The sequence below is a fragment of the Tursiops truncatus genome, chromosome 2, assembly GCF_011762595.2.
Source record: "Tursiops truncatus isolate mTurTru1 chromosome 2, mTurTru1.mat.Y, whole genome shotgun sequence".
Taxonomy (NCBI): domain Eukaryota; kingdom Metazoa; phylum Chordata; class Mammalia; order Artiodactyla; family Delphinidae; genus Tursiops; species Tursiops truncatus.
Window position 1 is genome coordinate 49,239,116 of NC_047035.1, and position 27,479 is coordinate 49,266,594.

Below are 27,479 nucleotides of genomic sequence, written 5' to 3' on the forward strand. Positions count from 1 at the left end.
CCCTGCTCCCCTCTCCTAGACACTGCTTCCTTTAGATTTCATCCCTGCTGCAACACACTCAATGGTATCTGTGCCCCAGCAGCACGGTGCTTCCAAGGGCAGGCTGGCAGCCAGACCACCAAGGGTCAAATCCTGGAGCTGGGTGACCTGGGACTAGTTCTTAACCTCTCTGTGCCTCATTTCCTCCTCCCCTCTAAAAACAAGGCTAACCCCAGGGCCACTGAAGATGAGTGAGTTCAAGTAAAGTACTTTGAACACAGTGACACATAGCTTGGCATTATTGCTATAACCCACCCTTATCTGGTTTCACCCCAGGCAGCTCACTTTACTATTGATCCTCCAACGCAGGCAGATCCTGTGCCCCTTTAATCCTTGCCTTTGCCTGATGCTCTTCTCAAATATTCTGTCTCCATTGTCTCTGCAAATCCTCCCCACCTGTCAGAACCCAGGTGAAGCCCTACCTTCTCCCCAAGGTCTGCCTTTTGCAGCCTCCCAAATCTCCTGTTACCATCTGTAGTATGTGACCGTATCTACCACTATCTGGAAATTTTGGAGAAATGAGTCAGTGAATCACGGTGTCATCAGAAAACAGGCAGCACCTCACAAAGGCAATCAAGGGACTGTTTACAGGGAGGTGCACAGGGTGAAGGGAAACACAAACGGACAGTGAGGCACTCAAGCACCATCAAGAGGGGAAGCAGTTCTCCCCCAGGCCTGAGGGCACGGGGAGGAGAGTACTTACTGTGAACCAGTGAGAGGCATAGAAGTGGGCACCCCAGTCGTGGCTTTAAAGTTGAGAAAGAGCAACTGCCAAAGCATGGGGAAAGGGGATGAATAAATGTCTCAACCTCCATCTCTCCCACATTCCAGTCTCTTGGGGGTGATTCCACTGGCCAGTCCCAACTGGAGGCCAGTGGCCAGGCAGAGGTCAGTCTCCCAGGGAATGCAGAGGGTGGAGATTGGATCTGGAAGGACAAATGGAGACTAATCAGCATAGACAGGTTTGTACCAAGCTAATCATCACTAGGCCGGGGGCTCTCTTGTATTTGCCCTTGTTGTCTCTCACACGTGGGCCTCTGCAGCAATCAGCATGGTGAAATGGAAAACATGGACCTCGCAGTCAGAGACCTGGGTTAGAATCTAATCCAGCTGCACAGCCTTAAGAAAGTTATTTACCCTGAGTCTCTGATTCTCGGATTCCTCATATGTGAGATGAGAGCGATGAGGCTGGCCTCACAGGGTTGTGAGAGGTCAATTAGAAAAGTTCTTTCCTCTGTCCTAGTCTCTGTTCGAACTAGTTACATTCCCTTAAGACTGAGACTCTAGCTCTTATACTTCTTCTGTGCCTAGAAATGCCGAAAAAACAGGAGGAATGTGCATACACAGTTCTGAGAATTCAAAGTCATTCTAGGCAACTTAAGGAATTTGTATGGTCTTTGCCTTAAGCTGGCTTGTCTACTGAGGAAAGCAGAGAGATAGATATCTAAGGACTCATAGAACCCTGCAAATCAAAGTGTGGTCCAGCAGCATCACCATCACCTGAGAGAGAGCCTGTTAGAAATGCAGACTCTCAGGCACCCTACCCCCATCGCAGCCCCACCCCTGGAACCTGAATTTTAACAAGATCTCCAGGTGATTTGTATGCACATTAAAGTTTGAGAATTCCTACTTTTGAACTACAAGGAGCTCCAGAGGCCATCTAGATCCTGGTTAAACCACCTCATTTTATAGCTGAGGAAACTGATTCCAAAATAATATAAATTGTCCAAGGACACCAGGGCAGATGCTGCCCCTTGACTAATCCTATAGGCATTTCCAGCCCCCTCATCCCTTGCTACTTTCCACTTTACGAGGTGAAACATCTAAATATTTTCCCAGTCTCCCTTGCAGCTGTGAGTAGCTATCTGACAGTTCCAACCAGTGGCATCTAATGGGAGGGTTTCTTGGAAATCTGCTTTCTTGGGAATGTTAGCCAGCTATGGATGTATCATCCTTCCCTGTTTATTCTGCATAGTCTGGAGCTGGGGTGGGCATCTTGTGACAATAAAGCCACAAGCATGAGGGTAAAAGGCCCACGTGCTAAGGACTGTGGAAGGGAAAGACACAGGGTACCTGGAAGACAGCATTCAGCTGGCAGCTGAATCAATCCAGTAACTTCCTCCTTTTAGCCTTCTTGTTATGTAAAAAAAAAAAGTCTCTCTTTGCGTAAGGTGCCACATGTAGAGTTTTCTGCTACTTGCTGTCAAATCCATCCCATGCAGTGTCACACAGCTAGCAAATGGCTAAGGCAACATTAGGACTCAGGGCCCCTGACGCTTAGCCCAAAGATTTTTTTCCTATGCTTCTTTCATCATTAAGGCAGAGAAATCTCCTTCCTGGCTAAATTTTAATAAACACATATGGAATCAAGAAGGAGAAGCACTTATGTGAGGATGCACCTGTTCATGAGAAGAGAGGTGTTATATAAACTCTCTTAAAGTTGACAAGATCTTCAGGGTAGATAATCAGGTTCAATCTAGAAATTCTGCATGTGTGTATTTACCCAACCTTTAAAAAGACAGACAATGAAGAGAGGAGAGAGTGATGAGCAGACAGATCCCCATTTCATCAAAAAATTTCCACTGACCATTTGTGTACCATGTGGTACTTGATATACACAATTTAAATAAATTCTACATTCCTGTTCCATGATGCCACCACCAAATGTCATGTTGATTCCTCAGTGTCCAAAGATTCCATTAATATGGATTTACTGGGTTATAAAAAATGCATGCTTGTCTAACCGCAGGGTGCTGTTCCCAAACTTACTTTTTTTAACCATTTTTTTTATTAAAGTATAGTTAATTTACAATGTTGTGTTAGTTCCAGGTGTACAGCAAAGTGATTCAGATATATATATATGTCTGAATATATAGAATATATATGTACATTCTTTTTTCAGATTCTTTTCCATTATAGTTTATTATAAGATATTGAATATAGTTCCCTGTGCTATACAGCAGGTCCTTGTTTTTTACCCAAACTTACTTTTAAAAAATCAACAAAATGAATGAGCTAGAATTTATTAAGTCAGAGAAATCACAAGAGTAAATGGAAGCGACAGCACACCCAGAAATAAGGACAACTTCCAGAAGCTAGACAGTCTGTTGGAGGAAATGCCACCTCTGGTTGAGCCCAGGGAAGATTCTGAACAGGCATGACCGTCAGGGCCAGGGTTGAGGGGACAGGGCACACTTGCCTCCTGCCCCAACACAGAAAGGCTTTTGGAGTGAAGGAGGCGCCCATCTGGGCTCCTGCCCAATCAGTCTATCACGTTCAAGTGAGTAAATTGAGTTCTCAGATACCGAACCCTCATAATCGTTTTGTTTTTGTAAAGCTACTTTTTACAAAGCAGGTTTTCATCCTTATTGAAGCCTTGCCGGGTTGGGTCTGTCCCCTGTTTTACAGATGAGTAATTAGGAAACTTTCTCAAGATCACATACCAACAGGTAGAAAGGAGAAACTCCATAAGCCCCTGCAGCATCTTACCCTGTTTCCCTCTAACCTCATTGTGATATTTTCCCTCACGTTTCGTCAGCTTCAGCCCTTCTGGCCGGGCCCCAACACACCACCCATTCCATTCCATTCCTTACCTCTTATTTCTGGTCTCAGGTTAAAAGTTACCTGTTTAAGAAATCTTTCCCTCAAGCCCTATCCCAGACTAAGCATTCTTTTAAGAACTCCCAGAATGCTGCATACTTCTTAGCACTTGCAACTGTCATTAACTAACCAATTGATTGATTGAATGATTGATTAAATAAATCAGATAACATCTTATTTACTCTCTGATGTTGGCACCAAGGGGTGGCTCAGTGTTATGTTGGGGGAGAGGGCCACCTGACAGTCCCCATCAGCTTTTCCTTACCATCTACCCCAAATAAACGATAACATGAGAGACCAGTCATTTTGCAACACAAAATCGCCTTCAGCATAAATCTCTATGCCACTCCCTTTCTCTCTTAAAATCATATTGAAGCCCCTGTCCCTTTCCCTATAGAAACTTCAGAACCGTTTTTTAGTGTTTTTCACTCTATTAGAGTAAGCACTCCACCGAGGCACAGACTGTGTCTTGTTCACCCTTGAATCCCAGCACCTGACACAGTGCTTAGCACATGTGGTAAGCAGTCAAGTGTTTGTTGAGTGAATGAATGAGCAGATGAATGAATGACTTAGTACTCTGGGATGGGAGTTTTTCCACGATACCCCCTGCCTCCTCCCAGGTAGAAGGCTACAGAAACTGCTGCCTGGGACATTCTCTTCTTCGGTCTTCAATGCACAGCCTTGGTGGGATCCAGGGCTGGGAAAAGTGCAGCCCCTGACAGACAAATCTTGGTTATGGATTTAGCCTCGATGTTTCACACCACACTCAGTCCCCTTCCAGGGGTACCTTCTCTTGGTGGGGAGAAGTGCTGACCCAAAAGACCCAACAAAATCAACTCAAGAAGGACAGAATGTATGAGGGCCCAGAGGTCATTATCTTCATCCCAGCTCTCAACATTTGGAAGAATAAAACTCTTTAGGGCCCCTTTCTCAAAATCCCTTGGAGATATTTATTTAAAAAACAAACAAATATAACAATTCCAGGACACCACCCTAGACCTACTAAATCAGAATCTCTGGGGGTAATCCAAGAAATCTGTGGTTTTAACAAGCTCTCCAACAAATCCTGATGTTAAGTGTGGGACAGTCTTAGCTCTCAAGTCCCCTCTTAACCTAGGATTTTCAGAGTCTGAGCATCAGTTTAATCCAGGCCAGGCCTGGGAGACAGAGGAATTCCATGGACCTCAATGAGAATCCATCCAAACTAGCCTTTTTACATTTTCAAATTAGAGCATAAAAGTCACCACTCCTGGCAAGTGGCCTGGATCTCTGCCCCTTCAGCGTCCCCATAAGCTTATCCTTATCACAGTCAGAGTATCTCTGACCTGCCAGAGGGAGAGGAAAACGAAAGGATTAGGACCTGGTTTATGTCACTTAAAAACACAGTTCAAAGTGCCAGATTAAACCTGGATGGCACAGGAATGCAGTAGTTTGTCTTTGTTTATTTTGAGGAAGAGCAGGGACATCTGGGCAGCCAAATCCCCAAATCAAGACAGAATCACAAAGCCCATCTCCCAGGTATCTTTTGTCTAAGGAGTCACCCTCAGATGCTGCTGGGTCTCGCCCAGGCTCCTGCTGAGGCAAAACTCCCACCAAAGTGCCCATAGTCAGGAGGGGCCCAGGGCCAAGTCACAACTGACCCACAATGCTGACCAGGGGTTCACGGACTCTTTTGTTCTTTAAAAAATGGACACTTGAGAAATTGATGACAACCGGTACCCCTCTCCTCAACACCAACAAAACGCACATAATACCCAGGATTTTTCATATAATTTCAGAGGTGCACAGGCTAACTGGAACCCATCCTATAATCCTTGAGCCCCAGATTAAGAACTATCATAAACATGATGGAGGATTAAGAACCTGAAATGTCTAGGCTTTTTCATCTACACGTGAGGAAAGTCAAGGTGGGGATGGGTTGGGATGGATAAGGAGAAAAGTTGTCTGTATTCTTTTTATTCCTGTTCTGTTTGTTAACAGAAATTTGGCAGAAATGTAGATATATGCAATCATTAATTTTCTGGTCCTTTAATTAAACTGAAGTGATTTTGTTATTTTAGGGACATTAATAATTGACTATATAAAATTTAATCTGCTTATAAATAATCACGCTTGGCAAATTTAAAAGTATAATAATCTTCAAGACAATTAAATATTTACTAGGTGAGCTGACTTTAAAATATTTTATATTTGTGGTGGGGTATGAAACTACTATACTGTTCAAGAATTTAGGTTTAATTTTCACTATTTTATAAGAAGTATCCCAGAACTGTAAACATTTTCTTTAAATAAAAAACTATGCTTTTTTTTTTTTTTTAATCCTTTGTCTATCTCAAGTTCATGTGTCTAAGAGGAGGACTGGTTCTTTCCCCCTCTATACTTGAGATTGTTCTATCTCCTGTTTGTTAGTCATTTGGGTTGCATACTCATGTTCCTACTCTCACAGGCCTGGCCAACTGTCTGCCAACTCTGTGCCCAATCTCCTAAGAGTGAGCCCACCAGCAGAGAAGGCACTGGGTCTGTCTTCCTTTTCTGTAAAATGATAGTGGCTCCCTGAACATCATAAGCCTGCACTTATACCATTTTCCATTGATTCTAAGACACACCTTTCCTTATGTACCGTGAAGGAAAAAACACTGTCCATTCAACTAGGACACAATGCCTTAACAATAGACTCCACAGCTATGCAAACCTCTCCTTGTTTTGACTTTTTTTAATTCAAGAAGTGTTGGCATTTTCTCCAGTCACTCAGCTGGGCTTGTGATGGCAACCCTATCGTGGATCTCAGTAACAGCTTCTTCTACTTCAGGGATGGTTCTTCCTCTCTTTGCTTCCAGAAAGCACTCAGATGTTGCTTTGCAAAAACTATGAACTTGTGTTCATTCCTCCAACCACGTATATCTGCTTCACCAATATCAAAGCCCTGTTGCTCTGTTTCTACACCTTTTTGCACACGTGATAATTTTTCATTTCAATGCCAAGTCATAGTGTAATCTTCCTGAGGGCGTTTTAAAAGGCAACTCAACACCTGCAGTAAGAAGAGTGCACTTAATTCGACTGAGCTGATGGCAATATGAGCAACTATGTCCAAGTTGGAGCACCATTTACAACTGCATCTCCACTGAGCTCAGCTGACACCATCCACTGATCCCCAGAGATGCTGGAAGGTGGGAAATGTGCCTTCTAGAATAATGAAATATGGTGCCCTCTCCCTACCCCATCCCATCCTCTTAACATCTCACTTAGACCAGAAGTCATAACTAAAATTAGGAGGAAAATAATTCCAACCAAGAAGAAGATAATGGTTAAAAAAATAATATAGTCTTTTCACTATTCTGACTCATTTCACTGTTCTGACTCATTTCCATTGCTCTATCTTATAGCGAGGGCCTCAAAGCTATCTTTCTTCCCTACTCCCCTACACTATGTCACATTACTTTACAATGATCTTAAAGACAGTATCTCACTACATCTCTTTTTCTTCCCTCAACTTGTCTCTTTTTTTCCTCTCTAATAACCTGGAAGTATAAGTAACTACCCAACTCCTATGACATCTGTTAATGCTAGTACCTTGACATCGAGTTTATAATAAAATTCCTTCCTCTCATTTGTATCATGATTCCCCATAAAAATTTCATTGAGTAGTAGAGACAGGAAGAGACTATGATTTTTGAGATGATGAAGTAGGGGGTCGGGGGAAGCATGGAGTGTTGGTGGGGAAACAAGTACTAGCGCTCAACCTCCTACATTAGTGTTTATCTTCTCTGATGCTGACTCCTGTGGGAAGAGCCAGTCCACAAACAGAAGAAACTGTTACTGAGATCCTGGAAAGGATATCCCATCACAAGCCCACCTCAGGATGGAAAGGATTTATTGTGGATTCCTTATAAGTTGAAGTCTGTTAATCTATGCTCAATTTAGTAAATGCTCATTAAAAGACTATGCACAAATTGGGAAACGTATCTGAAAAAAAATGGAATCACTTTGCTCTGCATCTGAAACGAACAACTATACTTCAATTTAAAAAATAAGTAAAAATTTAAAAAAAGAATAAACAAAAAAGCGTGCTTGCAATAGCCTATAAGATTTTTCATAAAAATAACATTTTCCAATTTTATATATAGACAACAACTACAGGAAAAAGAGAAAAACAAAATACTAACATTTCCAGAGGCAAACAAAACCTATATTTTATTTTAAAAAACAAAAGAAAAGACTATGCACAACTCATACCAGGAAGGATGCTGTTGGAGATTCAAGGATGAAAGTCATGGTCCTGCCCTCCAGTGATTCAAAATCTAGGGCTGTTCTCAACTTGGGGATGGGGAAAGAGGCAGGGAGGTGACACTGACCCTTTTGTGAATCAGATGACATTTACAGGCCCCAGAAAATTGTTCCAGATCCCCATGCACACACACACGATTTTACAAATAACTTCTTGGGGCTTATAGAGCTCCTGGACACTGGAGGAGTAGCTCATGTGTGTGTCCCATAACATCCAGCCACAAACCTCACATAGATGAGCTTTTCCTCACAGTTACCCCATCCAAGTACAAAGAGAGTAAGCCAGTCAAATAGTTCCAGAAGAAAGCAAGAGCCTGCCCTTTTTGCCCAGGTTTTCTTGATCAACAGCTGCTGCAGAAACATCTTACTCTTCTCCCTCAGACTTGGTGTTTTGAGGCCTTCTTTCCTGACAGGGGATGACTGTATCCACCAGAATGCACAGCCAGCCAGGGTGCCCTAGTCAGGGAAGCCAAGGCTCTCCTCGCTGGACTTGCCCACAATACCCCGGCCTCCTCGTCCCTTTCCAGCCCCTGGGAGACACTGAAGCCTCATTTTACCAGATGACCCATGCAGAAAGGAGGGCTCCTCTTAAAGAGGTCGGGAGACCCTGCCCTGCAGGGAAATCTCTGGCCAGGGCTATGGCTGCAAGGACTTTCTGGCATTTGTGAGTTGCCTGGTGTTTGGGGATTTTCCAGTCATTTACTACTCTGGAAAAGCAACCAGATTGTTCATTTTAAGTCAGGATGTTGAAGTGTCACTGAATCGCTGGGGACGGACATCTGGGATCAGAGCCTTGTCTTGATTGGAGCCAGAGCCTCAGTATCACTTAAGGACACAGACACTTTGGCTTCCTCCCCACATTAACTTGTGAATATAAATATGAGACTTCTATTATGTTCCCCACACCCTCTCTCACAAAAGGGGACAGAGTTCCTGTCTTGGTTTTTCATTGTGACCTTCAGGCCTAGAGCCACAAAGGATCTGTCGAAACTCTGAAGCCACTGTCATTTTCTAGTGTTTGTCATCCTTCTTCTCTGGATGCTGGTGCTTCAAGGGACACTGCAGGGGAGGCCTCTTTTGAAATACTACCACTACGAGTATTAGTACTAATGGTAATAATATACAGTGTTTTTTGGTTTAAAAAGGGCTTTCATCTTTACTGTTATTTTAACAATTGTTATCCTCCCAAGATAATGTATCAGTCGGGATCTCAGCAGGAGTCAGGGGGCACATTTAAGGAGTTTAATTGAAAATTATTTAAAGAAGGAACTATTTACAGAGATACATCAGAGTCCAATCAGCAAAACAGAAACCATGCCAATTATTTTGATAAAGAGAATGTTTAAAAGAGTCAGAGATCTTTACATGATTCATACAGACAGAAGGCGGAATGGTAGTTGCAGGCTTGGGGAGCAGGGAAGAGTTATTGTTTAATGGATAGAGTTTCAGTTTTAAAAGATCAAGGTTAGACATAAATACATTACCATGTATAAAATAGATAGCAAGTGGGAACCTGCTGTATAGCACAGGGAGCTCGGCTGGGTCCTCTGTGACGACCTAGATGGGTGGGATGGGAGGGTGGGAGGGAGGTCCAAGAGGGAGGCGCTATAGGTATACATATAGCTGATTCATTTCATTGTACAGTGGAAACTAACACAACAGTGTAAAGCCATTTTACTCCAATAAATAAATAAATAAAAGATCAAGACGGTCTGTAAATCTGTTTCCCAACAATGTGAATACACTTAGTGCAAATGAACTGGACACTTAAAAATGTTTAAAACGAGGACTTCCCTGGTGGCGCAGTGGTTGGGAGTCTGCCTGCCGATGCAGGGGACACGGGTTCGTGCCCCGGTCCGGGAGGGTCCCACACGCCGCGGAGCGGCTGGGCCCGTGAGCCATGGCCGCTGAGCCTGCGCGTACGGACGGGAGAGGCCACAGCAGTGAGAGGCCCGCGTGCCGCAAAAAAAAAAAAAAAAAAAAAATGTTTAAGACGATAAATTTTATGTTATGTGTTTTTTACCACAATAAAACGAAAAACAGGTTGGAGATCTGAATACGTGAAAGGGTTCACTGAGATAACACAGAAAAGTAACTGGAAAATAGCAGCTAGCACTCCTGGGGCGAGGGAACCAAGGGAAAGAGCTCGGAGTAGTTATAACCCAGCACCTGAGAGCGGGCACAATGAGGACGCTCCTGGGAGTGTCAGAAAAAAGCAGGAGGCTGGACCCCGGTGCCTGAGGGACTTGCCTTTGTGAGACGACTGGAACAGGAAGAACAAGCCAGGGGAAGACCACGTCTCTCGGCCCCTGCAGGATACCTGTCGCACCGCGCATGTGCAGAAATGGGGGGGGGGCGGGGAGTTGCCACAAAGAAGGGTGTAATTTGCAAACTCCCAGCCCAGCACCAAAAAGCAGGTCACAGGGTGGTTAGGGGCTGAGCATTATTAGGTTAATAATGGTGTGGTTTCACAAAAAGTGCAGGCAGGGTTAAGGCAATGATAAAACAACCAGCAACTGGAAACAGCCGATGGCAGGTTACCACCCTGAAGCCTAAGGGTTCAGATGAAGGATCATGACACATAGGGACCTTGTCAGGCTCATGGCTGTGGAAGAGGGGCTGCCCAGTGGGAACTGTGGCCAGCTGCCCAAACCAGGGCTAAGCAAGGAGGGGATGGGCAGGGGTTGGGGGATAACCCCCTGACATCTCGCTCCTCCCACCTGCTGATTTCCTGAAACTGCTGCAGCTTGTCCAGACCAAACTGGAAGTCGGAGGGCAGTATGTTTAATGGTCGTTTAATGAAAACGGAACTTACCATATACATTTATCTGCATCTTCATCTCCCCACCTAAGGACAACAATAACAACAACAGCAACAAAATAGGAATCTCTCCTAGTTTAAATAGATCAACTCATTCTTTCTAACAGGCTTAATAACTCGGCATGAAGGAAATTTGGTTTAAGCAGGAAAAATTGGCAGTATTTTTTAAATCTGTTGAATGCCTAATATATGCCACTAAAACACTTGCTTATTGATTTTCACAAACACCTGAATGTAAAGAGTGGACTAAATGCTTAATACCTGCTTCTCTTGACAGTGGTTGAGAAATCAGTTTGGCTTCAGGTTCCTCATCTAAAATAGGAATGACAATAATACACATCTCACAGGATTGTTATAAGATGAAATGAGGAAAAAATAGGTGAAAGCACTGTGGAAAGGTTGGGTTGTTTTCTATTCTCTTTAGTTCTCCCTGGATCTCAGTGTTTAGAGTACCACTGTTACCATTATCACTATCAGCGTCATCACCACCACCATCACTTTTCTCATCACCGTCATCACCACTACCACCATCATCATCATCACCATTATCATTATCACCATCATCATGACCACACCCACCATCACCTTCCTCACCACCCTTATCACCACCATCACCATCACCTTCATCATCACCACCATGACCACTACCATCATCATCATCACCATTATCATTATCACCATCATCACCACCATCACCTTCCTCATCACCATTAACAACACCACCATCACCATCACCACTATCATCATATCATCATCACCACCACCACCACCATCACCTTCATCATCACCACCATCACTACTACCATCATCATCATATCATCATCACCACTACTACCACCATCATCATCATAATTGCCATCATCAACATCGTCTCCACCATGACTAACATCATCATAGTCATCACCATAATCATCACTAACATTATCTTTTCTCCTGGTGCTAAATATCCTTGCCCTTGGGACCTTCATAATTTTATTGAGCAAAAAAACGCTCTTGGAAGGAAATGAGATGTGGGACTTGGAGTCAGGAGGGCCTCTGTCATTGACCATTTGTAGGCTCCTTCTGAGTTTCCCAGTTTTCTCATCTGTGAAGTGAGAATACCTACCTACCTCTGCTGATTAGTCTCCCTTTGCCCCTCCAAATCCATTCTCTACCCTTTGCTGTTCCTTTCTGTGTCCATGGAGGATGACCTTTACAGACTGAACTACATAGGCTCCCCTGTATGTCTATATGGTTGTATGAATATTGACAGAAGGGATAGAAAATACAGATGCCAAGCTTAAGTTATCTGGTTTAAGTGAGCAGGGGTTTTGGTGGTGGTACTAGAGATGTTAGGTGAAAAAGAAATTTTAATTAGGTGAAAAAAAAACTAGGGCAAAATGAAAAAAATTACTTCTAAAAACATTATGCTCAGTAAAAGAAATGAGACACAAAATCATACCTATGTATTATAACATTTGTGTGAAACTCTAGAAAATGAAAACTAATCTATTGTGACAGAAAGCAGATCAGCGGTTGCCTGTGGCCAAAAGTGGAGGGAGAGATTGACCGTAGTGGGGTATGAGGGAGTTTTTTAGGAGTAAAGGAAATATCTGGTATCTTGATTGTGGTAGTGGTTACAAGGTGCATACTGTCAAAACTCAACTACTTATACTTAAATGGGTACAGTTTATTATGTGTAAATTATACCTGAATAAAGTTGATTTTTTAAATATTCATGATATAAGTAGAAGATATATATCATAGAATTCTAGATGTGATATTACTATAAATTTGTACAACATGAATGCACACATAAGGACCAGAAGCTGACATGGACCAGTGAACACAGCAGGTTGGTTTACAGATGCCTGCTACTTTATAAGCAACAAACAGAAAAGACAGCACTGAAGAGGACATCTGAAGACAGGGCCCACCCAGCAACGCCAAACTCATTGATGAGCCTGCCTTTTAAGGAAATATGTATAGGCATAGTGGAAGGGTCAAGAGGAAACAAAGAAGACTCTATAGGGTCCTGATGGGTGTCTCATTTTAAAATAGTTTTATGCAATGGACTATTGAGTTATAATGAGGCTTACAGGTAGAAGGAACATGGTCTCAATGCCACTGTGATCAAATAAGTTTGCTAACCTCTCCAATTTTCAGTTGCTTACTTTATAAACTAAAAATAACATTAGCCTTCAAACGCCAAGTTCTCAAGACCCCAATTGCTATGAGAAATAATTCCAAAGACATGAAAGGAAACATCTATTGACTCAAACACAAAATGTGTTTGGCCCATCAGCCTTGTGTTAATTGTTCAGGAAATTTAAAACACAATTAGCTGGATCATATGGTAGCTCTAATTTTAGTTTTTTAAGGAACCTCCATACTGTTCTCCATGGTGGCTCTACCAATTTACATGCCCACCAACAGTGTAGGAGGGTTCCCTCTTCCCCACACCATCTCAAGCATTTATTGTTTGTAGATTTTTTGATGATGGACATTCTGACCGGTGTGAGGTGATACCTCATTGTAGTTTTGATACATGCACCTCAATGTTCTTTGCAGCACTATTTACAATAGCCAGGACATGGAAGCAACCTAAATGTCCATCAACAGAGGAATGGATAAAGAAGATGTGGTACATATATACAATGGAATATTACTCAGCCATAAAAAGAAGGAAATAATGCCATTTGCAGCAACATGGGTGGACCTAGAGATTATCATACTGAGTGAAGTCAGTCAGAGAAAGACAAATATCATATATCACTTATATGTGGGATCTAAAAAATATGGTACAAATGAACTTATTTACAAAACAGAAATAGAGTCAGATGTAAAAACAAACTTATGGTTATGGGGGCGGGGAGGGATAAATTGGGAGATTGGGATTGACATATACACACTACTATATATAAAATAGATAACTAATAAGGATCTACTGTATAGCACAGGGAACTCTACTCAGTACTCTGTAATGGCCTATATGGGAAAAGAATCTAACAAAGAATGGATATATGTATATGTATAACTGATTCACTTTGCTGTACACCTGAAACTAACACAACATTATAAATAAACTATACTCCAATAAAAAAAAAAAACTTAGAGGCTAGAAAAAAACCCACACAATTAGCTCCTTGAATTTATGGAACTAAGTAGAACCCATCCTCTTATGCCAGTCAAGTGGCTTTTACCCTGGCTACGTCCCACAAGCATCTACAGAACTTAAAAAGTACAGATTCCTGAACACATCTCTTGGAATGTATGACTCAGTGGGCCTGGGATGCAGCCCAGAGAGCTGTGTAAGTTCTACGGTGACTCGGCACCATCAGCTAATGGTAAGAACTACACCGCCTGGCACTTGTCTTGGTATTTTTATGCAGCCTGAACATTCCAACATAGCCCTCTCAGAGCACACTCTCCATTTTCTGGCATGAAAGAAGTTTTTGATATTCATTTAGCACTACCCCCAACTCCATGGCCTCAAGATTGGAAAGAACTACAAGGCAGCTTCCTTACCCAGCTGAGACTAGATACATCTGAACTAGGGTAAAGGAGACAGAGAGATAGGATGGTAGGGATCCCCTTCCATGTTTCCATTAAAAGGGCTAAATTTGAAATGTAATTATTATGTATCTTCCTTTCTACTTCTTCTATTGGTGGTTGAGCTAGTTAACAAATAATACCTGAGAAGCACCGCTGGCACCTTATGCAATAAAATTTTAAGGAAATGAGACAACTTCCTGACCTGCTTATGACACCCTGACATACATGCCATCCTGAGATCCAGGCTTTTCAGGAACCAGAAAAATCAGCTTTTCATTCATTTCTTCAAAAAATGTTTATTGTCTGCCTACTTCATACAAGCTCTGTTCTAGGCACTGGGGACGCAGTGGGGCATGAAACAGACAAGGTTCCTTCTGTTCCTGGCTTACAAACTAGTTAGAAGAGACAAATATGAGACAACAAAACAAAAGATAGCATCAGATTATAGTCACTGTAATGCAAGAAATTAAAAATATGTTGTGATAGAGAGTGAAAGGCAGGAGGCAGGATGCAGGGGTGGACAATGACATAGTGGGTAGTCAGGGAAGGCCTCCCTGAGGTGGTGAGATCTGAGCTGAGATTTAAGGGAAGGAAGAAACCAGCATGCAGAGAGCCCGGAGGGGAGCCTGCAGAAGGAACAGTGTGACAGCCGGGGGTCTGTCAGGAAGCAGAAGACACCCAAAAGTGACTCTGTACAAAAGTGAAGACAACGAACGTTAACGAAACTAGCAAGAGAGAGGGAATACCCCAGGGCTACCAAAAGTGGGGGGAGGGGCTTCCCTGCTGGCGCAGTGGTTGAGAGTCTGCCTGCCGATGCAAGGGACACGGGTTCGTGCCTCGGTCCGGGAAGATCCCACATGCCGCGGAGCGGCTGGGCCCGTGAGCCATGGCCGCTGAGCCTGCGCATTCGGAGCCTGTGCTCCACAACGGGGGAGGCCACAACAGTGAGAGGCCCGCGTACACCAAAAAAAAAAAAAAAAAAATGTGGGGGCAGATAGGAGTACTCGAGGCCTGCAGGGGCAAAGGGAGGAGGGGTTGCCAAAGGATAGAGAAGGTCCCGTAGGAGTCATGGCCCTTGGTAAAGATATACAGCCAATCCCCAGGGACCGAGCCAGGAAGAAGCAGGGGGAATAAATACCCTAAAAAAAAAATCTCCTTCCTCTCTCTCTCTGATATTCTGCTAGTACTTCCCATTGGCTAATTCCAATAGGAAACCAGAAGGTGAGAATGTCCATTGATGCAGTTCACACAGTCAGCCTGCTGGGGCACAGAACACGGTTGGGAAGCGTGGAAATTGGGTGTGGAAGGGTAAGTGGAAGGCATCAGCACAAAAAGCAAGGGCAAAGGCTTGAGACGGGGAAGAGCATAGCTTGTTCAAGGAACAGAAGGGCCATGGGGCTGGAGCGTAGTGGACAAGGTAGAGGAGGAGGGCAGGGAGGAAGCCAGGCCAGATCGTGCGGGGCCTTGTACGCCATGTTGAGGTGCTGGTACTTCATTCTGTGCCCAACAGGAGGCCTTGGGATGGTCTGGATGGGAGCTAGGATCCGATTCTCACACTTGGAAGGCCTGCTCTACCTGCTGTGTGGGGTAGGAACTGCAGGAGCAGTGTGTGTGTGGTGGGGGGAGGAGAGGAACAGGAAGCAACCAGCATAGCAGGGCTGCAACCAACTAACCCCAGAACGCAAATGTGCACAGAAATTGGACTTCCACTTGGTCTTGAGCTGATTTCGTCTTGCTCACCAGTTCCTACCCATGACAGGAAAGCAAAAGGAGCCGGGGGATAACCTTTAGACCAACACAATCATTTGAAGCCCCTTTTTAGGGGAGGGAGAGGGATGGATTGGGAGTTTGGACGCAAACGATTACACTTAGAATGGATAAACAACAAGGTCCTACTGTATAGCACAGGGAACTACATCCAATCTCCTGGGATAAACCATAATGGAAAAGAATATTAAAAAAGAATGTCTACATGTGTATAACTGAGTCACTTTGTTGTACAGCAGAGACTGGCACGACATTGTAAATCAACTACACTTCAATTTTTAAAAAAGGAAAAAAACAATAAATAAACTTCCTTTTAGATAGGACTCAGCTTCTTTGGTTGGACACGCTTAGTCTCTAGATTTAGGCACCACCCCTGTCCTCAGGACCGTGCATGGTGGGACAGAATCCCTCCAGAATCCATGACCTTGTGGATTTGGGGGGAAGAGTCCTCAAAAGCATGTAAGGTCCTCTGGCTCCCCAGCAACGTCCCTTGTCCCCCCTTGTCAATGGCCTGCAATGGGGTCATTAGGGCCTATGGCTGAGGCTGCAGCCGCTGTACATCTTGGTCTGACCTCCCTCTCAGCTCAGTGTCTGACTGACTCATGTCACCTCAGCTCTCACTGGCATTACAGGCCCCTCTGAGTGACTCAAGGTCCGCATGTTGGCCCTGCTGACTCTCAACTCTGCATTCATGCCTTGGGAGAACAGAGGAAGGACTGGGGAAACCAGTTACACCCTCACTTCCCTGTCCACATCTCTGGATTTATTTTCATGTGGTCACTCTCCAGGTTGGTCAAGGAGTCCCCTCCCGGACCCTCCAGGTGACTCTTCCCAGGGTCCCAGACTGGAAGCCAGGAAGGAGCCCCTCTGTCCTCTGTATCCCCCAGCTACTGAACAGACCTCCTCTCTCTGAGCTACAGCCTTGAGGGAAGAACAGAATCCCTAAATGACCAACTGCTTCCTCTGTCTGTCTCCCTTCTGTCTTCCTTCTCCAAAATTTTTTTTTGGGGTACAAGCGCAAGCTTCATCATCATAGCCCCATCTTCTGAACTCCAGCCTTATCACTCAGCATTAACGGTGAAGAGTGTAAACATTCTGTATGTTATGGGAGAAATTTATAATCTCATCTTGCAGTCCTGACCCCTGCTATGTAAATGAGAACTAGAAACATTTATAAAATCCTTTCTCTCCCTGCAAAGCCTAGCTTTCAAGCCCATTGTCTTTCCGTAGAACCCGACTTTTAAATGTCAGAAGCCAAATCTTAACTCTTTCTTTCAGTTTGCATTCTTTTATCTCCTCTCTGAGCAGGTATCATCAGGAAAAAGAGAAAAGCACATTAAATTTTTCAAAACTATCGCCATCATTACACCTTACATTGTTAGGAAGCACACTATCTTAATGGTCTAGCTGAGAGATAAGTACAGCTTGCTACCTGGTGGAAGTGGAGTAGAGAGCAGGAAAGTGAGAGAAAAGTAGGCAGGTATAGAAAATATTTCAGCAGGAGAACTAATAGAATTGGCTGATGGATTAGATGGTAGGGGTGAAGAAAATGGGAAACCCAGAATGACTCTTACGTGAGTTACAGACAGATGGTGGTCAATTTCTCTGGAATGGAGAATGCTGGGGAAGAAACAGGTTTGGGGTGGGATAAGTCAAGGATGCTGTTTTGCACCCAGTAAATTTGAAATTCCAATTAGACATCCAAGTGATAATGTGGAACAGGCCACTCAGAAGGGAGGTCAGAGATGATGATAAAAATTTGGGTGTCAGCAACATACAGATGGCACCTAAAGCTCAACACTCGGATAAAGAACGGTTCGGTCCAGGCACGACTATACCAGGGCTGGAAGCTTCTGTAGGCCATGCCATGTCAGGACAAGCAGAAATCCTGACCCAGTCCAAACCTACCTCAAGGCAAGCTCTCAGATGCAGCATAACATTTAAGGTGCAGATGCAGGCACCACAAACCCATTCGATTTTAGCGATAACCACAGAGGAGAGCGAGCATGTATACACTGGAACTAGGTCATCCATTTTGTACAGATTCATATCCCAGAGAAAGAAACACATACTTATTTGGGGCCTATCATCACGGAGCAAATGCCCTAGGCAAGCAGGAGATGAACAAGAAACGAAGCACTCCTTCCGGACTTTTTTCTCAAAAAGGAGCTGGTGGTGGACAACTTTTCATGCAGAAGCCACCCAGAGGCTCAGCTCTCTATTCAGAAGGACCTATGGGACTTCCCTGGTGGCACAGTGGTTGAGAGTCCACCTGCCGATGTGGGGGACACGGGTTCGTGCCCCGGTCCGGGAGGATCCATTGGATAGGAACGAGGGGGAAAGAATGCATAGGCCCTTCTAACTAAATAAGAAGAGCCAGAGTAGAAGGATGGGGGTGAAAGGACTAATACTATTTCCAAAGAAATAGCCCCACCTGCTGAAACACATTTCCATCTGGATTCCCACAGAATCACTCTTCTGAAACAGTAAGAGATCTATCTCCTCCACCATCAGGGAATGGAAGTCTGACAACTAGAAGACAGATACGCTTAACAAGGGTTTAGGGAAACCTAGGTGAATGTCAAAAAAGGAACCAGGAAAATAGAAAATGGTGAAGAGGACATGATTCTTCAAAATATAGGGTGGAAGAGAAAGACAGAAGAGAAGAGAGGAAGAGAGGGGAGGGAGAGGAGGGGAGGAGAGAGAAAAGGAGACAGAAGAGCTCTTTTTCAGGAATTATTACTACTTAACTATAACCCTCTTGCTCCCTCTGGAGGTCAAGGTCATGAATAACATGTCTGTAAAAAAAATCATTGTATTGCTAGAAGCTGTGGCTTCATTTTTCACTGCACCTTTCTTCTTCACTTTAAAATAAGTCAGTATTAAAATAAAAGGACAGGGCTTCCCTGGTGGCGCAGTGGTTGAGAGTCCGCCTGCCGATGCAGGGGACACGGGTTCGTGCCCTGGTCCGGTAGGATCCCACATGCCGTGGATAGGCTGGGCCCGTGAGCCATGGCCGCTGAGCCTGCGCGTCCGGAGCCTGTGCTCTGCAAAGGGAGAGGCCGCAACAGTGAGAGGCCCGCGTGACGCAAAAAGAAAAAAATAAAAAATAAAAGGACAAAACAAAGAAATGCAAGAAATTAAAATTCCACTGGCTTTCTGGCACTTTCCACATACTCTGAAATTTGAAGCCCTAGAATTTGGGGTGCTTTGTAAGGAAAGCCAGACCTACAGTACCAATCAAATATACAAGATGGGCCTTAGAAGATGGGGAAAAGATATAATTTTGCATCAACCTTCACTAATATATTTCTCCAAACTGCTCATTGTTTATTTTGAAAACAGGAGGAATCTGTAGGATGGCATTATTCCTCACATCAGTGTTAAAGTCATTCTGGAAGAACAATGTCTGGACTTTGTTCCAGGTTTTCTGTATTTGAACAAGGATATCATTGTTGCCAGGCAACTCTGGACTCCAGATGCAGGTGCACCCAAAAGTTAAATGACCTTGTAATTCTAATGACTGTACTCTGGCAGTAATTGCAGTATTACAATTTGTCTACCTAGAACCAGCAGCTGAATTAAGAAAACAAGTCAAGGAGCCAAAGACAACGAACCTTAATAAAGCCAGTGCTCATTAGGCCATTCTTCAAGGTTCAAGACAGTGGCTCCAGAGTAGCACTGAGAGTAATCTGAGAAAGCTTCATTTCAGCCTAATGATTTTACAATATAACAGATACTGATAACGTTTGGACAGAAGGAGCAATGTCTCATAGCTTTGGGTTCAATTTGGGTAACTGTTTTATAAATACAAAGCCAGAGGGTACATTTCTCTAGCTTTCATGATTATTGTTGCAATAATTAACTATACTTTCAGAAGTACAAACACCAATCTGGAATACTATTTGTGGCCACAGGCAATGAATAGACAGCATAAGACAAGCCACACCATGACAAAGGACAAAAAGAACAAAAATGAACATTTAAAGGTGATTCCATGCAATTTATTATACGATAAATGTGACATCTCAATGCACTGTGGCAAAGATGGGCTTTTTAATTAATGGTGTCAGGAAAAATGGTAGCCATTTAGAAAAAAAAAAAAAAACGGTAAAGTTAGCTCTGTATTTCATCCCATACAAAATTATAAACTCTAAATGTGTCAGATATCTAAGTGCAAAACATAAAACTATACAAGTACTAGAAAAAAATGAGTAAATTCCTCTTCAGTCTCAGTGTAGAGACAAAGACCTAAAATATAGAGACAATAAAAGAAAAGATAGATAATCTGACCACATAAAAATAAATACAAAACATATGCACAAGTGAAAGACAACTGACAAAATGGGAGAAAATATTTGCAACAGACATACCCCTAATATGTAAACAACTCTTAAAAATCAAGGAAAAAAGGACAATTCACCCAAAAAATATAAAACAGCTCTTAAATATATGAAAAAAAGTTAGAGAAATTCAATTAAAACAACACTGAAATACCATTTTTTATCTATCAGACTGGTAAAAATTATAAAGTATGGTAATACATTCTGTTGACAAGACTCGTTGCTGGTGGGAATGAAGATTGGTATAACTCTTCTAGAAGGAAATTGGACAATACTTAACAGAAACTACAGATATATTTAACTTTTGCCCCAGCAATTCCACTTTTAGGAATCTACTCTGAAGATAAATCTCCAACAATACAAAATGAATATTTACAAGGTTATTCACTGCAATAGTGTAACTGCAAAATATTAGAAGCAACTTATCTCAGTGACATACATTGGAGAGTGGCTAAATTCTCCTATGGATAAACTATGATACATCCACACAATGGAGTATTAAGCAGCTGTAAGAAAGAATAAAGATCTCTGTGAAATTATATCGAATGATTTTTTTTTCCAGGACACATTAAATTTAAAAAGCAAAATGAAAGAGTATTTATAGTATGCTACCTTTCATATAAGGCAGAAGGGGATATGAATATATATATTGAATATTCACATATATAATATTCTATATATATTCATTTGTATACAAATGATTGTACAAATATTCATTTGTACAAATGAAATGCCAAAAGGGTAAACCCTAAATTAATGAGATTGGTTACCTACAGTGAGTGGGAACAGGTCAGAAAAAAATGGGGAAAGAGAAACACGGTAGTGATGGGAGGGAGTGGAAATATTCTGAGTGTACTTTGTTTTAAATAACTCTGATACTTAAAACAATGTAATGTTTCACATACCCAAAAAATAAATAAACAATTACAATAAACTAGGAGGTGGGGGAACCCAAAATGGAATAAACAGTAGCAAATGAACTTAACTGGATTACAGATTAATAATGTACCCATATGAAAGAGGTGGGAAAAGGAAGAGCTATCCTTAGAAGCAGTATTTTGACGATCTACTACAAAAAGAAACAAAGACAAAAAGAAATGTGCACAAATATTGTACTCTACTTAGTAAATTTGTGAATACTGGTTGTGAACAAACAAGTAAATATATTATGGATTATGGGAGCCAGGTTTCTCATTATCCAAGAAAGATATTACAAATAAGGAAGAGGGGGTGAGGGGCTGGAATGCATCCTATAGTACTGGACTGGAATTGGAGGTGTCGATATGAATTCAGTTTTTAATATTTGTACAGATGGACAGCTATAAAAATATATTTAAATGTGTGTGTGTGCATGGGTTAATATACATACATATATTTCCTAGCTCTATCCTCTGAGAGAGCCTAGAAGCAATGAGCACACCTCGCTCCAAGATCTTGGTTTCCAAATACCATTCTCCAATAAATGGAACCAAAGCTCCTTGGAGAAATGGTAGGTTCCAAGCCTGGGACAGGAAAAACAGAAGATGCACCTGGCATCTTCTGGTGCCAGAAAATAAGCAAGTGCTCAAAAACTGATAGGGGCATGCTGAAAGGACACAGGAGCCAAGTGGAAGGAGCTAAGGCAGGAACAACACACATTTTGATATCTGAGCAACAATATACATAATGATAGTGATGGGTTATACCCATGAGTACAAAACTGATAAAATAAATCAGCATTCCAATTAATAAATGTGGAAGGAATGATGGAAATAGAAAATCAGGGTTAGGCAAACACCATACCTAATAACTGTTGCATAGAAGAACCATCCATGGATGGTAAAATTAGCAGGCAAAAGTATTATGAGAAACAGGATTTTTGCATAGTCTCAAAGTATCTCCCTACAAGACACTTAATGATTACAAAGGGAAAAAATAGTCACCTTACAGCACAGAAACCTGGCATACAGCATCCTAATCAACTGATCAAAGTGAACATCACCAGTAATAAGACATGGTGACATCACGTACCCCTGATGGGATGCACTGAGAAGGGCACAGCATAACTTCTCCAGTATTCTTACCAAAAAATGCATCATCTCAGTCTAATCATGAGAAATCATCAGACAAACCCAAACAAGGGATGTTCTACAAAATAACTGATCAGTACTCCCCAAAAGTGTCAAGGTCATGAAAGACAAAGAATATTAGAGAGATAACAGAGACATGACAACTAAATGCAATACGTGATCTTGGATTAAATCTGGGACAAGAAGGATTTCTTCAACGTTAGTGGGAACACTGTTGAATGTGAATAAGGTTTATAGATTGGTTGATAGTAGAGTGTCAATGTTAATTTCCTGATTTTTCTGTTGAATAAGTATACACGTGGGAGAAAGCTGATGAAGGGCATATGGGAACTCTGTATTATTTTTGCACGTCTTTTCTGTAAGTCTACACTTATTTCAAATTAGAAAGCTTTTTAAAGGATTAAGAAGTGTTTCTGTGAAGTGAAAACATGTCAATGTGACACATTTCTGAGGGTTTTAAATGTGTAATACCTTTTTATAATTACTGAGCTTAAATCCCTCTGCAGTTATTGGTGTGTAAATTCTGTAGGAAGAATGTTGGACACTAGAGAAAACATAGCAGCAGAACCATACTTTGTTTAAAACATCATAAAATAAAATAGAGCCTATTTACCATTTAGCAGATTTGGGGAAATAAGAATAATAATGAGCTATGTGTGCTATTTCCATATTTTTAGAAATATAACCAAGTAGTCACTAGACGCATACGGTGTGCTCAGAACTGAGCTGGGGCCTATTAGTTTCGTGAAATTTTAACGGACACCTCTTAGGCACCGATGTACATCCTTTGGGCCCACCTTTTGGAGTTTACACTTGCATGGCCAGCCTTAGCCAACAGGAGGCAGAAACCAATGGATAAATGCTCTCTCCTTTTGTTCCCCAGGCAAACAGTTCTGAGACACATTTAAAAGACTATCCCATCAATACTGAGCACCAGTCACCCATAGGAACGGACAACTTAATAATGTATCACTGTATTAGTTTTCCCTCCCTCCCTGTTCAATTCCCCTGATTCCTTACCCTTGCTCAATGGGATCACGTCCAAACAAATTACTTGCTCACCAGTCTCTGTCCTAGGCTCTGCTTTTGGGGGGCAGGGAGAGCAGGGTGGGAAGGGAGTGTGAAGGAAGGGATGGCGGAGACACAAGCTAAGAAAAAGATATAGGCTTGCCTTTAAGTGTAAGTTGCAGACACAAATATGAAATAGATATCCATCAGTGGGAGTATATTACCAAGTACATAAAAGAGCCATAAAGATGTCCGCAAATGAGAATTCTGCGCAATGAACAACCTGTTCCAGATGGAGGTAGATTGTGAAGTAATCCCTGAAGGAGTAATAACTCTTTGAGAGAGTGACAGAATAAGCAGAGGGCATTCCTCATCCATGGAGAGACAACTGAGGAACCAGCTCAAGATGGGTTTTCTTCTTGCCACATGGAAAACAAGACTGTCAAAAGACTTCATCAGCACTGCTCAACGACTTCTTATGTACATGAGCTCTTAAAGAAGTCCATTATTAGCCAGCAAATATGAAAAATGAGAACATTTTGACCTGGGAAGGAAAAAGATGTATTTCTGGCTTGTTTACATGAAATGTAAGAGCGACTTTTTTTTTTGGCTGCGTTGGGTCTTCATTGCTGCACGTGGGCTTTCTCTAGTTGCGGCGAGCAGGGCTTACTCTTCATTGTGGTGCGCAGGCTTCTCATTGCAGTGGCTTCTCTAGTTGTGGAGCACGGGCTCTAGGTGCCCGGGCTTCAGTAGTTGTGGCACACAGGCTTCAGTAGTTGTGGCGCACGGGCTTAGTTGCTCTGCGGCATGTGGGATCTTCCCAGACCAGGGATGGAACCCGTGTCCCCTGCATTGGCAGGTGAATTCTTAACCACTGCGCCACCAGGGAAGCCCCTACATTTTTATTTAAGGGAGAGATTTCTTTTGTGAAATACCAGATAGGAAATATTTGGTTTATTTATACAAGGAACAAAAAAGGTAGAGGAGACTAAAAGAAATGTAACTTAGCAAAATTTACATTCAGCTTTTTAATAAAAAATAAATTCAGGGCTATCGATACTTGAAACAATTTTTAACAAAACAGCTACGTATCAATTTATGGTAACCACAATCACATTATTTTATGTTTGGCATACAAAACTTTTGTTGCTCTTTTCTCCTTGTGTTTCCTTTATTAATGGTAATACATGAGTTTGTTTTCTTTAAAAGATGTATTAGCTACCTTTAAGAAGAAAAAATAGGAATTGTGAACTAAGACTCTGGTTAGCCAGTACCCATGTTCCTTGCCAGTCTGAAATTTCAGCTGGAAAATGGTCAGCTACTAAATATAGTATATTTTAAACCTGGTCAAGCAATCCAGCAAGGTTTTGGAAGATTTGCAAGAGAGCTACTTCTCCTGGCATGAATGGCTTCTCCCAGGTGTGGTAAACACACACACAAACGAATAAAAAATCATGTGTATTATACATTAGTTATGCATCCTAATAAAAAAAATTAGGAGTTTACCTATTTTATGTATACATTACTATATATAAAATAGGTAAACAACAAGGACCCACACTGTATAACACAGGGAAGTTTGCTGTAGACTTGAAACTAACACAACACTGTAAATTAACTATACCTTAATTTTAAAAATAAATGATAACCTTTGACTCTGAGAGTTCACTCTTGTTAGCTCCATATTTAACACACCTGATGAGGATGACTTTTAAGTTTCTAAATCCCATCCCCATGAAACAAGTTTTCCTCAGTATATCAAATCATGTTGCTTTCATTCATCTTTTTCCATTTCTCAAACTATGGGATGCAAGCTTTTAGGAAATCTAACCACCCCACACAGTTATACAGCTTGCACTGCACAAATGTACCAAGGGGATGTGAGGGTCAAGGAGGGGGTTGGTTGGCCGAAAGAAAATACATGAATATAAATGTATGTGCAAAACTACATAATTTCAGGGGATCTCAAACCTTCTGAAGCCCAGATCATAAGTTCAGAACCCCCTGCTCTATTAATTTCTATCCAAATAAATGAGATTTGCATTTTACAATAATGATTGACAATTTGTTCCTGACTCAATCCAACCTCAGGCACAAAGCTAACTACAAATGAGCTTTCTTCAAGGAAAAAGAAAATTTATCTTTACCAAGTTAATTAACTATTTTGTCCTCTGCTACAAAACACAGATTTTTATCTAAATAAGATCTTAACACAATAACTCTCAAGTATTTTCTCTACAATTTCTCTTCTGCCTCATGAAACATCATTCTCTGGCCTTTATAAATTTAATAAAGAACTAACATAATGGAAAGCATATCCAGAAGTAAAAGTCATATTTATAACTTTGTGATATCTACTTTGTATCATTTTGAAGTTTCACTAAAATGAGTAGAATTTATCATTTGAAGCTATCAGTTAGCACAGCCTAACTGAGTGAAATGATGCAGGAACATACCCTTAGATACATACATTCATCTGTCAAACCCAACTGATTTAATAACAATATTTGATGATAAAAGGAAGGAACAAAAGCATCACACTTAATTTCAGGACTCACCTATAAATTTAAACTCAATTCTGTGTTTGTGAAGTCACCCCTATGCTTCAGCATAAATAAGGTCCCAAATGTAGTAGTCAAATGATCTTCCACAATAAAACATTTTTGTTAATCTTTAATTTTCTCAAAACAGTGCTAAAGTGATGGCAAGGAGATTTTTTTTTAAGTGTAAATCCACAATACAAAAAAGAATAGGAGAGTACTTCTGTCTTAGGCAATTTAGTGAAGTAGAAAACTCGAGAAAAACTCCTAAGACAGACACCTAAAAGGTCTAGATAAATGTTTTTTTAAGTCTCTTTAAATATATGGCTGGGCATTTAAGGAGAAACTCTCCACAGGCCAAACATGAAGCAAAAACTTGAATCCAGTGAGACAGCTAAGTGCAAGACCCAACAGCTACCACTGAAGCTTCTGCCCACCATTGGTAGATTCGATTTCCAGCTTTTTGGTCTTTACAAAAACAGGGGCACCGGAGAAGAAGCCTAGGATGACAGGTCAGATGAGGTGAAATGTGCCAGTAATTCTTTCAGAAATAAGATAAACACAGACATCGTAAGAAAATGTGCCTATTTTACCTTAGCTCTGGGAGAAAGGAAAAGTCTTCTCCGGGAGTCTCTATCCACAAGGTGGCCCTGCATACAAAGACAAAACCTGTACTACCCTCACGTGTGAAAAACTCCACGGTGAGAATTTACTTTAAGACACCACAAGTGACTCGCAGAAATAAATGAAAATCCTAGAGGAAAATACCTTAAAGCCAGGCCTCCAAGGATTTACAGATAAAGTAAATATGACCTTAAGATCAAAAATTCTTAGGCACAGAAGGAAACAAATTAGCATACATGACTGACACTCAACAGAATACAAACAACTACATCAGACTCACAATGACTGAAAATAATTATATTGAATATATTTAAAAGATAGTATTTAAAATAACAAGCAGATTTCATAAGTAGAGTGCCTAGGAATTTAAAATATATAATAATTGAATTTAGAAACTCAATGAAGAGATGAAATAGAAGATTAGACATGAATAAGGGAAGAATTACTATTGGAGATAGTTCTGAAAAAATTATTCAGAATGGAAGAAAGAATAATAAAGAGATAAAAAATTTAAAAGGGAATTTGATAGATATTGAGAACAGAGGGATGTTTAACATAGCTCTAATAAGACTGTCCGAAGGAGCTAATAGATAATATAGGGATGAGTCAATATTTAAAGACATAACAGCTGAAAAATTTCCAAAAATGATAAAATGCACAAATCCTCAGATTCAAGAATTCAGATAAATCCTTAAAATCTTAAATAAAGAGATACACACCTAGACACAACAGAACAACAAAAGGCAGATCATATATGCAGTCAGAGGAAAAAAGACATCACCTTTAAAAAATTATTCTAATAACTGGCTTCTAAAATTAAGAAGACCTACTCCAGCAAGAAGTAAAATGG

General features: G+C 41.5%; 1 long non-coding RNA gene across 1 annotated transcript in view; it reads right to left on the bottom strand.

Moving 5' to 3' along the window:
* LOC141277975 (uncharacterized) overlaps positions 1–27,479 on the bottom strand; it is a 72,400-nt gene that overhangs the window by 35,194 nt on the left and 9,727 nt on the right. The window contains exon 2 of the long non-coding RNA XR_012329981.1: positions 743–965. This is a non-coding gene — a long non-coding RNA (uncharacterized lncRNA). The remainder of the gene's footprint in view (positions 1–742; positions 966–27,479) is intronic.